This window comes from Biomphalaria glabrata, chromosome 7 (assembly GCF_947242115.1).
Source record: "Biomphalaria glabrata chromosome 7, xgBioGlab47.1, whole genome shotgun sequence".
Taxonomy (NCBI): domain Eukaryota; kingdom Metazoa; phylum Mollusca; class Gastropoda; family Planorbidae; genus Biomphalaria; species Biomphalaria glabrata.
In genome coordinates, this window is record NC_074717.1 from 3,167,061 (window position 1) to 3,174,317 (window position 7,257).

Here is a 7,257-nt window from a genome sequence, read left to right on the forward strand (position 1 = left end):
GGAACTCACTGCAATAGCTCAAGGGACCTTGACCCTGACCAAACATTTGTGTGTAATTGATCATCTGGTTAATGGGGGCCTTCAGACAGAAGGGGTCTCTCAACAGCAAATCCTGCATCCTGTTCACGGGATAAAATCCTTTTCGAGTCAACGGTTCATAAAAGGGATTAATCTCGAACTTTGTGGACACGTCGAAGATGCCCCCCCCCTTTTTGAGTCTCGAGACCTGTGACGTCACTCAAGTTGCGTACTCCTAAATCTGGCCTGACAGACCTCTACCTACAAGCTTACTTTCAATCATTTCCGGTGGCTTTTATAAGTCTTAACAAACGTTTAGTCGATGTGTCATGTATTTAAATACAAAACTATGGAATCAAGAAATTATTTGGGGGGGGGGGGAGCAGAGAAATGAGAAACGAGTCCTTGTAATCACAACAAATTTCCGTAAGGATCAATAAAGCAGTCTTAGTCTTAGTCTTCATTGGGAAACCCTGCTATTATATATAAGTTATAATGTTTTAATGTCATAATTTACACCTAGAATTTTGGGCGTGGCCTATGAAAGTGCGGCGCCCACTCCGACCGCCTAGGTTTGCAGTGACCTTAGGCCGGCACTGTGTATAGATCTTATCTTATAAAATACAGACGTTACTTCAAATAAGAAGATAAAGGTAGAAAGAAGTGGTAGTTAAGTCATAGAGAAAAAGATAACCCAGACTGTATCATGATGTACATATGTAATTACTCTCACGCTTAGGATGAAGCGAACTAGAAAAAAAAAAAAAAGAAGACATTTCTATTCATCCATTTAATCAGTTCTCTACAATTGGTAGAAGCGGATGTAGTCAATAAGGAGACGACTTATCGATAAAATACAAGTATTGTTAACTCTTGATTCACAATGTACTGATGTAAACTTAGGTTCTAATACAGTACCAGGACAAAGGAAGGGCTACACACTTGCTGGGTGGCATGTGCTGAATCTCGTTGTGATTTAAATAATAAGCCAGTTACTATAGAGAAGCTATTATAGCTGCATTCAGCTACAAAGAGCCATCCAAACGTGCGTGCTTGTGTGGTGTGTGTGTGTGTATGCGTGGTGTGTGTGTGTGTGCGTGTGTGTGCGTGGTGTGTGTGTGTGGTGTGTGTGGTGTGTGTGCGTGTGTACGTGGTGTGTGTGTACGTGGTGTGTGTGTGGTGTGTGCGTGGTGTGTGTGGTGTGTGTACGCGTTTGCGTGCGTGTGTTTGTGTGCTTGATGTGTGTGTGCGTGGTGTGTGTGTGTGCATGTGTGTGTGTGTGCGTGGTGTGTGTGTGTGCGCGTGGTGTGTGTGTGCATATGTGTGTGTGGTGTGTGCGTGGTGTGTGTGTGCATGTGTGTGTGTGGGTACGTGGTGTGTGTGTGTGCATGTGAGTGTGGTGTGTGCGTGGTGCGTGTGTGTGCATGTGTGTGTGCGTGGTGTGTGTGTGCGTGGTGTGTGTGCATGTGCGTGGTGTGTGCGTGGTGTGTGTGTGTGCGCGTGGTGTGTGCGTGGTGTGTGTGTGCATGTGTGTGCATGTGTGTGTGTGCGTGGTGTGTGTGTGCATGTGTGTGTGCATGTGTGTGTGCATGTGTGTGTGCATGTGCGTTGTGTGTGCGTGGTGTGTGTGTGCGCGCGTGGTGTGTGCGTGGTGTGTGTGTGGTGTGTGTGCGTGGTGTGTGTGTGGTGTGTGTACGTGGTGTGTGTACGTGGTGTGTGTGTGTGGTGTGTGCGTGGTGTGTGTGGTGTGTGTGTACGCGTTTGCGTGCGTGTGTTTGTGTGCGTGATGTGTGTGTGTGATGTGTGCGTGGTGTGTGTGCGCGTGGTGTGTGTGTGCATGTGTGTGTGTGCGTGGTGTGTGCGTGGTGTGTGTGTGTGCATGTGCTCGTGGTGTGTGTGTGCATGTGTGTGTGTGGTGTGTGCGTGGTGTGTGTGTGTGTGCATGTGTGTGTGTGCGCGTGGTGTGTGTGTGTGCGTGGTGTGTGTGTGTGTGCATGTGTGTGTGCATGTGCGTGGTGTGTGCGTGGTGTGTGTGTGTGCATGTATGTGTGTGCGTGGTGTGTATGTGTGGTGTGTGTGTGCGTGGTGTGTGTGCGTGCGTGGTGTGTGTGTGCGTGCGTGGTGTGTGTGTGTGGTGTATGTGTGTGCATGTGCGTGGTGTGTGTGTGTGTGTGCGTGGTGTGTGTGTGTGTGCGTGGTGTGTGTGCGTGGTGTGTGTGTGTGCATGTGTGTGTGTGCGTGGTGTGTATGTGTGTGTGTGCATGTGCGTGGTGTGTGTGCGTGGTGTGTGTGTGTGTGTGTGTGCATGGTGTGTGTGTGCGTGGTGTGTGTGTACGTGGTGTGTGTGTGTGTGTGCGTGGTGTGTGTGTGCGTGGTATGTGTGCGTGGTGTGTGTGTGTGCATGTGTGTGTGCGTGGTGTGTGTGTGTGCATGTGTGTGTGTGCGCGTGGTGTGTGTGTGCATGCGTGGTGTGTGTGTGTGCATGTGCGTGGTGTGTGCGTGGTGTGTGTGTGTGCATGTGTGTGTGTGCGTGGTGTGTATGTGTGGTGTGTGTGTGCGTGGTGTGTGTGCGTGCGTGGTGTGTGTGTGCGTGCGTGGTGTGTGTGTGTGGTGTATGTGTGTGCATGTGCGTGGTGTGTGTGTGTGTGAGCGTGGTGTGTGTGTGTGTGCGTGGTGTGTGTGCGTGGTGTGTGTGTGTGCATGTGTGTGTGTGCGTGGTGTGTATGTGTGTGTGTGCATGTGCGTTGTGTGTGTGCGTGGTGTGTGTGTGTGTGTGTGTGCATGGTGTGTGTGTGCGTGGTGTGTGTGTACGTGGTGTGTGTGTCTGTGTGCGTGGTGTGTGTGTGTGTGTGCGTGGTGTGTGTGTGCGTGGTATGTGTGCGTGGTGTGTGTGTGTGCATGTGTGTGTGCGTGGTGTGTGTGTGTGCATGTGTGTGTGTGCGCGTGGTGTGTGTGTGCATGCGTGGTGTGTGTGTGTGCATGTGCGTGGTGTGTGCGTGGTGTGTGTGTGTGCATGTGTGTGTGTGCGTGGTGTGTATGTGTGGTGTGTGTGTGTGCGTGGTGTGTGTGCGTGCGTGGTGTGTGTGTGCGTGCGTGGTGTGTGTGTGTGGTGTATGTGTGTGCATGTGCGTGGTGTGTGTATGTGCGTGGTGTGTGTGGTGCGTGGTGTGTGTGTGTGCATGTGTGTGTGTTTTTGTGCGTGGTGTGTGCGTGGTTTGTGTGTGTGTGTGCATGTGCGTTGTGTGTGTGCGTGGTGTGTGTGTGTGTGCATGTGCGTTGTGTGTGTGCGTGGTGTGTGTGTGCGTGTGCATGGTGTGTGTGTGCGTGGTGTGTGTGTACGTGGTGTGTGTGTCTGTGGGCGTGGTGTGTGTGTGTGTGCGTGGTGTGTGTGTGCGTGGTATGTGTGCGTGGTGTGTGTGTGTGCATGTGTGTGTGCGTGGTGTGTGTGTGTGCATGTGTGTGTGTGTGCGCGTGGTGTGTGTGTGTGCATGTGTGTGTGTGTTTCTTGGTTATACATGTTTCGGGTGTTCTTTCAGATCTGAAGATAATTGCATCAGGGTCGGCCTTCGGCGTAGGCAAGGTTAGCGGAGCGGGCAGAGTTCAAGTCCAGGACTAACGACACCAACAGATGACAGACCATACAACGATACAGCCATCCTGATGTAAACTAAATTCTAAACTGTTTTACATACAAGTCATTGGAGTAGCTAGGGATTTGGGGGTCCCCGGGGGGGGCTTGACCTCCTTGAGGGCCCCTGCATTTTGGCATTCGACATCATGACCTGAGATAATGACGAAATATTTAATATAAGAAACTAATCTGGCACACTCATTTGGGTAACCCGTCAAGTGGAGGCCCGAGGGGATGATTTCCACTGATACAAGTGTTTTTCCTTTTGCTAATAAAATTAACTTTTCGATAAATAGTTTTTAACAACGTACAAAAAACTGAATACACAAAACTTTGAATCAGGTCAACCTGAGATTGAAAGACTCGAATATGTTGTCAGTGCTGAGTGCTGACAGTGCCAGATATGCTTCACTGTGAAGCAGTGAATACATGTTCTATAATGCCAATAAAGTGGTCAGTGGCATTCTTTTTCTGTAATAAGCGAATTCTCGGAATTATAAAAGTATACGTTACAGATACTAGAATTCGATGGACAACGAAATGTATCGTTTTGGGTTCATTGTGTAGTTTAAAAAAAAAATAAAAGGTTTAAAGATCCTTCTTTAAAAAAATAAGCTTATCTAAGGGGAAGAACTCCGTCCTTAAAACTATAACTCCCTATCATGTACAAAGTTATTTCCCTTATTCGATATAAAACAAAATAATTCAATACTTATAATTAATTTAGTAATGGACCTCATTCACCAATAGTAAACAAACAACATTTAGTCACGTGATTTTATTGATAAAACAACGGGAAAAACTGTCACGTGACAACCATCATGAAGTAAACATGAGATCGTAAATTATATAGAAGAGATAGAGCACCACGTGGCTAAATGTCATTTGTATACGATTGGTGAATGAGGTCCATTGATTATTTTTTGTTCACTGATTCATGTTTTGTTAGGCTCAATTAATATTTGTCTAAAATATAACTTGATCTGAGTATGCGTGAGGGAGAAATAGCGTTAACAATTTTATGGGGACTAAACACAACAAATTTAGCCATAGTGTGAAAACTGAAGTATTAGTTTCCCTTGTTGCTAATGAACAAATTAATGAATTACCAGTAATTAATTAAACATACAAAAAAAAAACTGAATCACTTCCACATGACATGTCTAAGAAAAATACTGAATGTCAAATAGCAAAAACAAATAAAACAAAAAAACAAAACAACTAAATACTGAAGTCCTACGAAGAGCGTGTCTGCAAAGCATCCACACAATCCTGATGCAGTCCCAGCTGCGATGGGCAGGACACGTCTGCAGAATGGAAGATCGCCGCATCCTTAAACGACTCTTGTATGGCCAAGTAAGCGAAGCGCTCGCAAGGCGGACAAAGAAAACGCTTCAGAGGCAACCTCAAAGCTTCTCTGAAGGCGTTCAGCATAGACCCAGCCAGCTGGGAGACAAAAGTACATGACAGAGCATCATGGCGTCGCGCTGTGAAAACTGGCGCCTCGACGTGCTAACCACTCTGCTTGTGAGGTACTTATTATTAGAGAATATTATATTTATTGTTAGTTTCAGTTTACAGCAAAAACCTATAAAGGGGACTAATTCATCTTCTACCACCACATTAGTCAAGTTCAATTTATTTACATTGTACCAACCCAAAAAATTTCATTACCAACAGTTTATAAATTAATTGGCTAATTTTGTTATTGACTCTTGTGTTGTCCTGTAAAAGAAATGATTGTGCAAAATTTCAGCTTGATCCGAGATTGGGTGTTGGAGAAATAACGCGTACAAACTTTTTACCTGAGTGGGTTGAAATAAGCTTTGTACAAAAATATAACGCTTCTATTTACGAATTAGTTTCAAACTACTTGACTGACAATGGACTAAAGATATATCTAGTTTGTTTTTGTTTGTATAATTCCCAAAACGCTCAAAGTAATTACGCCTCTAAGATGATTGCCAGAATCGATTACAAACCAAAAGCTGAGGCTTAAAAGACAGCCCGCTTCTGACACCACACAGATTCTTGCAACGTAATGCAGTTACATCACATCTACAATATGTTAGCTCAAAGTGTTGTACCCTCGCTTGTCTTGACCATTCTTTCGGGTAAGTCTGATTTATATTATATGCAATCTGCGCAAAACGTTGGCAATACTTAAAAGAAAAGGGAAACAGCTTTATCTCTAGAAGATTTCAATAATTTGAGGCAAAGTGTAGAATTCTACTGGAAGCCCCTTCCCGCGTGTATAGACTTCATAAAAATGAGTAATACTGTACAGTAAGGTGACGCATGAGTGTAGCCGGGAGAGAGGGGTGGGTTGAGGTGCTACCTTACTACCCGAAACAAGATGTAGCAATTTTATGACTGTTGTTTTGCTTTATTTTTTTTTTATTGGATCAGAGACTTTAGTATTTAACTTGTACTAGCCCCAGCGTTGGCAGCGTTCCGCTCATGTGAATGTTTCTATTGTGTTGTCTTTATGTGAGAAAAGAGTCCTTGTAATCATAACAGGTTTCCATAAGGATCAATAAAGCAGTTATTTGTCTTAGTCTTAGTCTTATGACTGGGAGGACCAGGTGGAAAAAAAAAAGCAAAAACTAGCAGAATTTTAAAAATCCTTTAAAAAAAAAAATCAAAGCGTGTCTAAACGGAACAACTCCGTCCTTAAAACTGCATCTACCAATGTATAAGTTATTTCCCTTATTCGATATCAAACAAAATAATTAATTAACTAATTGTGTATTTTTGTTATAGTGATTCGTGTTTTGTTAGGTACAATAAATAGTTGCTTAAAGTATCAACTTGTTCGGAGAAATGCGTGAGAAAGAAATAGCATTGACCATTATTTAAGGGGACTTAAGGCAATTAATTTAGCCATATCTGTGAATACTGAAGTATAAGTGGAACGGCCAGCAACCCCCCTATAAAGGAATATGCATAAACACTTCTTCGGCCTTTCAGTGGTAGCTTTCCAACTACCAAAACCATTACGCACCTCCTCTTTATACGCACAATATTTTCTAATAAAACGGCCGTCCCGCGGAAGTTTGAATAGAAAACAAGCAATAGAAAAAAATAATACTTTAAAAAAAAGTTTTTCCAAGGGAAGGAATCGGTAAATACTCCCATTTATCTGATTCATGTCTTGTCTGGTTAAATGAATAATTTTGCAAAATTTGATCCCAGATTCGTACACAGATTCTCACACATTCAATCTGCCAATATATTCCATGAAACAAATTTCTTTTTTATTTTCAATTGTTGATTTCGAAACAGAGGCTTATTTGTAGTAAAACAGTTATAAATGCTACACACTATGTTAAACCGCTTTCTTTAGATTCCAATCTGTATAAAATTTTCTCCACACCCACACACACACAATCTCTCTCTCACACACACATTTTCAAATGGATGTTTCGTGTTCTGTGCGTGAATCACTCACGTTCAACTGTGCGAATTCGTAGATGACATCTAGATGTGATGATATCAGTGTGGATGTAAGCGGACGAATTGGCAAATAAATAATTTATTTCTCCTCTGCTATTAGCTACTAGCGATCGTTAAAATGAAATAACTTAGTTGTTCTTGGCGCAAGTCAG

The 7,257-nt window shown here is 43.7% G+C and overlaps 1 protein-coding gene across 2 annotated transcripts in view; it reads right to left on the bottom strand.

The window, feature by feature from the left end:
* LOC106067795 (uncharacterized) overlaps positions 1 to 7,257 on the bottom strand; it is a 262,134-nt gene that overhangs the window by 113,271 nt on the left and 141,606 nt on the right. The window lies entirely within an intron of this gene.